This window comes from Octodon degus, unplaced genomic scaffold, assembly GCF_000260255.1.
Source record: "Octodon degus isolate 3935 unplaced genomic scaffold, OctDeg1.0 scaffold00036, whole genome shotgun sequence".
Lineage (NCBI taxonomy): Eukaryota > Metazoa > Chordata > Mammalia > Rodentia > Octodontidae > Octodon > Octodon degus.
Genome location: NW_004524612.1, coordinates 9827646 through 9837394, shown reverse-complemented (window position 1 = coordinate 9837394; position 9749 = coordinate 9827646).

Sequence of the window (9749 nt, the reverse complement as noted above, 5' to 3'; positions counted from 1 at the left end):
TGACGACTCTGGGGAGAGCGCGCTTCCTGGTCCTGCAGCGCTCCCGGAGGCAGCGGCTCCATCCCGGCTCACTCTCATAGCCTTGCGTTTTCCGTCTTGCACTTAGCGCTGCATCACAGCGGGAAGACAGCGTGGCCTAGGTGTGTCAGCGTCGGGGTAGCCGTTAGCATCCGGTCGGCTCTGAACAGCTTCATGTTGAAGCGCAAGCTCCTGGGAGACAAAACGGACGGACGGAGCCCTGCGGGTGGGTGGAGTGCCTGACCGCGACTCTCCCACCTGCGTTCCCTCTCCTTGGGTTTTCTTTGAGGACAGGATTGGTTTCTAAATTATGCATTGGAAAAGGAGGTTCCGACATGGTTGTAAGTCCTAAAAGATACCCAAAACCTAGTTTTAAACTCTCTGAAACCATGGAAATCTGACGTCCTCATTTCCCTGTCCCGATGTCCCGCGAACCGAAGATGGAAAACAAACTCAGCGTATTCATGGGAACACGGGATCCAACAGGAAATTATCCTTGGCCAGCCGAGTTTAGTAGGAAAATCGAGAACCTTGCTGTAGACTTGGCAAAGCTTAGATTCTACTATTTAATAAATCTTCGTGTTTAATTAAAATATACCGCACATGCTTTTTCTCTCTTGAATAGCCCCTGATTGTTTTTAAGGGAAAAAAAAAGGAGTTTTTTATGCAAATCGTCCACATCCTTTAAATTTATGTTCTCAAGCTAAAAGAAACAAGAATAACTGTTACATTCCTCACATTTTCACTTTTTGTTTTCATCTCTTCTATGTTTTCCATTTCCACTGCTAATAAAAATATATTTGGAAATACATCCCAGCGTCTTTCAGCTGTGCCCCTGAGATTTTAAAAAATGTCATAAATATATTTCAAATTCAATTAAGCTAAAAGACAAAAGCTAGCTAAAGTCTCCATCATGTGACAGTTGTTGTACCACATTAAATGCAATGTTGCCCGTCAGTTGTTACCTACGTAAGTATATTACATTTTTCTAAGATCAGATTCCAAAATAATACATACTAAGTTTTTAAAATCTCCTGAGTTAGGGCAAGTAAAGACTTCCACATCCTTGTTACACTTTGGGGTTTTTTTTTTTTCTCGATTTTTGTAACTTTCTTTTTACCGGGATGAAGCACCTGGAATGGGAAGTGTCACCATGGGGTCCTCGCTTTTGGGTCCCACCTGGAAAAGCACTGGAAGAAAGTGATGTACAGACCTGAGTGAAGGGAACAGAGGAGGCTCAGCTCAGTCACCGGGACCTGAGCGTGGGGCATGGGGCATCGCTGTGCAATCCTGGTAGGCTTACTGGAAAACCAAATTTTGGCTGCTGCCCTGGCCCTTAAGGACTGTGTCATCTTCCCGAAACAACAAAGACCAACAGGAGGAAGGTGCCTAAAAAAAAAAAAGGTGGTGTGTGCTGGGCATGAAGTAGGCGGAGAGCCCATGCTAGAGAGGTAAGATGGGGCGCTGGCTGCTCAGGGCCACCCCCAGGAGAGGCAGGTTAAGGTGGGTGATCAGTGCGGGACGATATTCCCCGCCCGCTACCCCCCAGGACAGGGAGTTCTATGGCTACGAAATGAAGACAAGTGAAGGGACAGCAGAACTGTATTTTACAAGAATTTGGTACACCAATCAGAGCTAGCACCTGAGAGCTTATAAATTGCACTTAGTGACTGGGACATGGGGCTTGTTTACTTGGGCATCCAAGATCCTTCCATTGCTCTCTCTCTCTCTCTCTCTCTCTCTCTCTCTCTCTCTCTCTGTCTGTCTCTTTCTCCCTCTTCCTCTGTCTCTCTCTCTCTTCCTCTCTCCCTTTCTCCCTCTTTGTCTCTGTCTCTCTCTGTGTGTCTCTGTCTCTGTGTGTCTGTCTTTCGGTCTGTCTTTGTCTCTCTGTCTCTGTCTCTCTCTGTCTGTCTCTCTGTCTCTCTGTCTCTCTCTTTCTCCATCTCTCTCTCGCTCGCTCTGTCTCAGCTATGCCAACAGCATGGCCAGACCTGAGCGATGCCCCTCTCACCCGCGGGGCATACCATAAAGATCACCGTGGGACCCACAGCTTTGCAAAGCTCTCCCAGCTGTTGTAGCATACCTGTGTAGATGCCATTTATAAGTAAAACCTCTGGACTGAGTGCAACTCATGTGGGTTTTCTTTTTTAGCAAAGAAGTTCGAGCATCATAAGATTTCTTTCCTACAGGAAAGACAAGCAAAGGAAAACTCTGCCTGCCAGGCAGACTCTACAGCCATCCTCCCACCCCAGCACACCCACCCCCAGCTGCCAGTCTTCCATCTCTGTAATCTCTCCTTCCCACTGAAAGCTGCTGCTCTTTGTGTGTGTGTCTCCTACCGACAACTGCTTATCCTCAACAGGGCTTTTACCAGGGAGCCACTCTGTAAGCAATGAGTCTCTTATCTGCATCCTTCAGTCCCGTCACTCCAGCCACCTCTTAATGTTCACAAGTCCCCCAAATGGGAAGTAATCGACCTCTAAACAAAACAAAAAAGCTCTCAGAGAGATAGTGGGGGTTCCCTTCCTGACTGTCCCAGGGCTGGGGTCTCACCTAGGCCAGGTGGATAAGTCAATAGATTTGCAGACTTCCTGGCTCCCTGTCCTTCCTCTCCCCACCCCACCCCCTCCAGCCAGCTCTTTCCGATACCATCTGCAAGTCCAGGGGGAACAAGGGTTGTTAAGGGTTTGGGGCACTTATTTTTATGAAGTAATCATTATTACCATTAGCACCATGATTTGGTGGGATATGTTTAATTATTTAGAAAAGTCATTAGAAATGTATCTAGAATGCCCAGCATTTTTACCAGTTCTTTATTATGTCACCTTGCCAACTGGCCGCTTCTCAAGCCTCTGGGGTAGAACCAGCCTCGATAGAGAAGTTGGGCTGAGAGTTGTCTCATTCTGATCCCAGTTGACTAAGAACAAGCTCTGTGCCCTTGACCTAGCCTCCTAACCTCTTTGGGCTTCTTTCTACATTTATAGCATCGAAGAGCTCAGTCCTGAGACTCTTACTCCAAAGTTATGCTTTTAACTTTTAAAATTTAGAAATGGATCATACACACAGGAGACTACATAAAATGTACTGTACACTTTAAAAATTACCTATGAACAGACAGAATGCCCAGTCAAGGCAAGAAACATGGGGTGCCAGCTCCCGAAAACCTCCCCTCCCCACACTTCTCCTACAGTGCAGATCTCTGCCCCTGCTCTTTCCCCAAAGTGGGTACCAGCCCTTCCAACTTCTGAGATAATAATTTCCAGGCTTTTCCCACATGACTTGACTCACACGGATGATCCGACTCAATTTTGCCTGATTTTAAATGTTGCATATGTGGAGCCATTGGGCAGGTACCCTGGCATGAGTTGCAATTTTGTATCCACCCTGATTGTGTGTGATTTATCCATGCCACTGTGGGGTGCTTTCCTTCACTCATTTCCATTATTGTATTATATTAAGTGAATGGACTTCAAACTATGTCTTTACTAAAAATATAAGAAATTTCCAGCTTGAGCCTGGAAGAAAGACTGTGCTGGTGGTGCTGTTCTCCCAGGAACACAGCATCCTACTGCTGGAATTAGTCCTGGGCACTCTTGCTGTCATGAATTGTTGGACAGGGGCCCATATTCTGACATACTTCGATCTATGTAACAAACAGCACCTGCACTGGCTTACCCTCGTAACTATGGTATGATTTCCCTCTGGACTGACCCTTTCCACTTAAAGCAGCAAAAGCCAGCCTCAGTACCCGTGAACTGAATCAACTTTGGATTCGAAAACTTTGAAAAAGAATTACAGAAAATACCAAAAAACAAAAGTTGAATTTGGCTTGCCATGAGTACTACACTAAATCCTTAAGAATGAAATGAGGTACAAGCCCCATATTAAGTAGTCTAGAGATGATTTAAAGTATATGGGCAGTCCATAGGTTTTATGCAGTTACTCTTTATGCAAGGGACATAAGCATTTCTAGTTTGGGGTATTCAAGGAGGCTGGTGCCTGGAACTACCACCCCTCCCCCACACAAGATGCCAAGGGACAACTCTGAATGCATGACTGCTCCCAAAGTCTCCAAGGGCCAGAAAGATGACAGCCACCCCATGAGTTAATGACAGAACTGGACTAAGCCCCTCCAGCCCTATATCACTTCCACTGCGCTCTCAGCAGGGGTTCAAGTCTTCACACCAATCAGATTAGCCATTTAGTGCCTTTGTTTTCTTTAGGCCCTGTGAAAACTGCGTAAGACAAGTAAAAGCCTCTCTGGAAAGCATTAAGAGAGATGTGTGGGTTAGTGGTATAGCTCCGCCATGTAGTGAATATGCTAGAAGGAATCAGGTGGGGCTACAGATGAAGCAAGATGCCAGAAAAGGCGGCAGGGATGGAAGAGATCTCACTTCCAGCTACAGCTTGAGTATCCGGGATGAGGCGCAAACCTTACTGGAAGATTTTGGCTTCAGCACTCCCACTTCCCGTTTTGTCCACATCACCTGCTCTGAGGACACTGGCTCATCCAGCCCTTGGGCCAGCTCTGGAGAGCACAGCATCAGCCCCTGAACTCCTTCTCCTCAGTAGCTCCCCTGCTACTGTCTCCCCCAGTCAGGAGAGAGCTTCCTGGGAAGCAATCTGCCTTCCCCTGACTTTGTTTAGACTCCTCCAGCAAGCCCCCTCCCACTCCAGCCCAAGAGGAAGACGTGATCCTAGTGACACAGTCCAGATTCCACTGGAAGCAAAGCGGAGATATGCCCTGCAGCCCCACCGCAGCCACGGTTCCCAAGGGGCAGGACTCATAAACTGGTCTCTATCAAACCTGTCTACTTCCCATCCATGCTTCATTGATTCCTGCCACCTCTTGTCACCAGCCCAATTTAATAGCTTGAAATTCATAGGCCTAGGAAATTGGGATCTTAAGTGACAATGTCAGGCATCCAAGGGGCACCTAGTCTGTCATGGCTCTTGGCTTCAGCCCTTCTGTCTGAGCCCTTCTCTGACTGAGCCCCCTGGAGGCTCTCCTGGACATTCCCCAGGGGAATCCTGTCCCAAATCCCAGATTAGGTTTGGTTCCCTAATACATACTTCTGCAGCAACTTGGATGTCCCACCATAGCGCACTGACCTTCATGTTTGTTGTCCGGCCAGCGTATTCTAACCCAAGCTGTGCCTGGCCTGGTAAGGGCTCCATACCCTACACCAGTTGGTTATGTGACCACAGCGTGAGTAGCTGCCATTGGTTTCATTGCTTGGCCCAACAAGTTCTCCAGGGAAGACTCAGGTTCTGACCTTGAAGTCAGAGCCTTCTAGAAGAAATCCTTTCTCTGTGAGGAGAGGGTTCTGCCTCCTGAGCCCAGTAACAGAAACCCTAGGAATTTCTGTCAGCCAGGGACAGGACCATAGAGAGATAGAAAGTACTTTCAGCCATTCTCCTTTAGGCCAGCCAAATTTCAGTCAGGAAGGAGTAAGGAGCATCTCAGAGCAACCTAAGAACAGTCTAGCTGAAAAACACCAGGAAGGACCTGCTGCCAGGAGAACAGTGCTCTTCCCTGTGCTGAGAGGGCACAGGCATATGACACAGCTTGAATGTGTGTAGCGGAGCTCCTGTCCTCAGGATCACAACAGGCCTGGAGCGAGAAGCACAGCATGCAGGAGCACAAGGAACAAACTTCTCTCACTGAAGCAAATCACAGGGGATATAAGTAATTTACTGTGAACTGTACGAATGTTTCCTTCCTTAATTGTGGGCATTGGGTATTTTTTCTCAGCAATGAAAGGAAAGAATGAAGACAGGGATGTAAATACAAGCAATGCATGCACTTTCAGGGACACAGCCTCTGGCAGAAGCGGCCTTCCTTCCCCTGCCCTTCTCTTCTTCCTGCTTTCTGGAATGTGGGTCAAATGGTAGGAGCAAAAGCAATGACCACAGATGATGGCAGATCACCCAGACAGGATGAAATGCCTTCCCACACTAGGAACTCATCACTCGCACTTTCCTCCGCTTACACCCCAACCGCAGTATGAGAGAACACATTCTCTTCTGTCTTCCTGACACCACTGTGGCCAGCAACTAAACATAGATTTCAATGAATGAAAGACAGGGGCAGGTACTGAGAAGAGAAAGAAATCCAGAAAAAGTGGTCCAAGCGCACCATCCAAGAGAAGCGGCTTGAGGCAAACCCCTGGGAAGTGGGACCAGGATCAGGTGGTGGAAAGGAGGACAAGGAGCTTAGGTAGAGGAGCAGGGAGGAGCACACTCATCCCAGAGTGGGTGGAAACCAAGGCCTTTAAGTGAGGTGGCATAACTCCCCACTAGGATACTGAGGCTCAGGGTGGTTGAAAAACGTATGCTAAACCAACACCCCTGGGAGCAGAGGCAGAAGTTGAGCCTCCAAAGCCCATTTGCTTTCCAGTGCGTTCCGTTGTCTTTATAATCACTGAAAGGCACTGTTTTTTGCTGTTGTATAACTGCCTAAGTGTACAGCTGCGCTTACAAATGGTTCAGCACCCAGCCCCTGAGCGACGGGAGGTGGGGGTGGGGCACACCTTTCTCACCCTGCTACTCCATCTCAGCCTCAGAGAGGGCGAATCAGGAGGGGAAAGGGTCTGGCCCAAAGAGCACCCACAGATGTGCGAGGTGGATGAGATCGAGACATGCCCACAGAACTCAGATCCCCACCCAAGGATAGCTGCATTCAGATCCATCCTGTAGATTCATTACAGAAGATGTCAAGGGCAACTGAGGAGATCTTTTAGGCTAGAGACAATAGACGCTGCTTGCAGAACTTAAGACTGCCCACCAGGGGACACCATTGCCTCCAGTTTCCCCCGTGGGAAAGGGAATCCCCACATCCCTGGGGTTTCCGCCCAAGCCTCCGCCTTAGGCTGCGAGCACTGCATCGGCTTTATTTTCCAGGTCGAGCATTTTGCCTTCCTGTCTGGATATTGGCAGTGGGACAGTGGGCATGCGCAGGAGATAGAGCTACAGTAGACCGGAGTTGCATGCGCACAGCTGCTACAGCAGTGGCTTCAGAGTGAAAATGCTGGTGTCCTTCGCGGTGCACAAACTCTGGCTCCTGTAAATGCCACCTGAGAAAGTATTGTTCTCACAGTGGATGAAATTAGGGCTGCTGAGGGATTTGCCCAACGTACTCATCTTATAGGTCAGTCAGAATATAAACTCACGACTCCCGTTCACAGGTGTGGCGGTGACCTTGTGTAAAAAAAACCTGTTTTTAGAAATGAACCCTGAGAGCCAGGGAGATGGCTCAGTGGAATAAGCCCTTACCTGGCAAGCTCAAGGGCCTGAGTTCAATCCCCGGTTCCGCCAAAGAAAAGAAAAGACATGAACCCTGAAAAGTTTGCAAAGTAAATATTGCCACCAGAGCTGCCTGTGCCTCTTCTCCCCCAAGCTCAGAAGCTCTGCAGGAGCCGTGATCCACCAGCTCCATCGCTTAGCTGTTCTCACCCCCAGCAGTCCCCAGCTGTGCCTGAGTCTTGAGCCCTCTGGATTCTGGCTTAGCTTCACCACTGGCCAGCTGTGTGATGGCAGGAGAGTTACCTCAGCTTCTCCAGCCTTTGTCTCAGGTACAATGGAATTACTTCAACAACAAAAGACCCAGAAGAGCCAACAAAAATTCAAGGTGGGCTGGCCAGATAGCTCAGCAGACTAAAGCACCTGCTTAGGCTGACGCAGCAATCCCAGCATGCCTTGCCAGCCTCGCCCCCGGGGCACATTGAGATGGATTGAGACTGGGCATGGTGGCAAGTGCCTGTAATCCTAGCACTTGGGAGGCTGAAAACAGGAAGATCACTACAAGTCTGATCTGTGTAGTGAGAGCCTGTAGACCTCCTCTGCCCTCTCCTCCGCCTCACTGCCTGGTCAGGGTCAGTGTCAGTATTACAGGCGGGCTGATGGCCAGACACTGCTAAGGGCAGCCTAGGTCCTGCCCTTGTAACTCCACACCTACAGAGGAGACGACACCCTCCTGCCATGTGCGCTCAGACTCTGTCAGCTCCCCTTCAGCGTGATGCGAGAAGCCTCCCGCGAGGTAAAGATGAGAGGAGGAACAGTAGTGGTGTCAACAAGAAACGCCTAGAGAATTGGCTTGGCACAGTTCCGGTGACTGGATGAGGGACTTCCTGCAAAGGGAAGACCCACTCTGGACTTGGTCCCAACCAACAGGCTTGGGAAGACCCAACCAATGGGTGTGGAGCCTGCCTGGAATAGAAACGGAAAGAGGGCTTCTTGCTTTTGCCCCTTGAGGAGCTCCAGTCTTCACCATCATCTTTAGATGCCAGGCTTCCAGCTCAGACCTTTCAGTCTTCAGTGCAGATTGTTGGCTTCCCAGTGGAGGCTCCCATGGGCCACTGGCATGGGCCCCAGTTTTTGATATTTGGCGGATCTTCCCATTTTCCAGCATGCAGATGAACTCTTCCACAGCTGGCTCTGCAGGTGGCTGCTCTAAGCTCACCTTGCAACTCCTTTGTTGAATATATATATCAAATACTGCTAATATTTAATGCATAAAAATATGTAGAATCTGCTCTGGTGAATCCTGATACAAAGTGTTTTCCAAAAGTCAGCCTCAGCCACCTAAAGCCACCTCCTCCAAGTTTATGCTGGTTACCTCACTTATAATCTTCCCAGGCACAGCCTCAGTAGGGCCTTCCAAGAGGAGGGTCACAGCGAGGAAGGGGGCAGGGTCCAGCCTGCAGCGTACTCACACTCTCTCTACCTAAGGGAAAGCAAGGGCCTCAGTGTGTCCTGCAGTCCACACATGTTCAGGGAAGTAGCTACAGCTTAAGGCCCAGGCAGAGATCACTGGGCATCATGTTCTCCTTTCTCTGAGGCTCACAATGTCATCTTGGAGGCCACACATGGAGAACAGTTGGCAGTGGAGGCAGCTGGCCAGCACAGACCCCATAGGCAATGCCCTATGCATGCCCTGCAATGCTAGGCCTCTTAGCTTCCTGAGTATTGGGGTGTGTTTCAAGGATCACATTCTCATCTGCAGTCTGCATGCATACTCTCGGCGACCCAGGGACAAAGGCTGCTGCTCTTCCACATCTGTCTTGTTTCCTCTGCTCCTTGAGGGCAGAAGCATGTGCTAAGGTCCTCAGACAACTTCTCCCACTGAGAGCCACCATGCAAATCCAGGGACAAATCCTACTCACTTCACAAGGATGTGACAGTTCCTCCCTGGGAGTCTGTGGCCAACAGAAGGTGGCAAGGCCTGGTGGCTAAACATGGCTACAGCCAGGGCCAAAGGGTGTGCATCATGGCTTCCCCCTCATTATCTGGGTGGCCACAAGAAGAGCAGTGAGCTCCTTTCTGCCTGTTTCCTTTTCTGTGGAGCAGGGATGCAATAGTTCGTCATGTGACCACTGTGGGATTGGAGTCATGCGAGTACCAGGCACTGCACAGCACAAAGCCCTGGCTATGTATGAACTACTATTGTTGGCTACTGCATGGCTGGATGTCACCAGGGCAGAGGGACGTGTTCTGCAGGCCTCCGGCCCCCCTGGGCAATCTGGATGTGGTGGGGTCCAGCCTCCTTGCCTAGATGCTGCATTCCTACCAGACGGGGGTCAGTAAGTCTGTCTACTGAGACCAGGCACAGCTCCCAGCCTGCTCCTTCCTCTGCTCTGGGATTGCCCAATCCCACCACTTAGGCAGAACTAAACCGTTTCTTTTCTTTTCTTTCTTTCTTTCTTTTTTTTTTTTTTTTTTTTTTTTTTTTT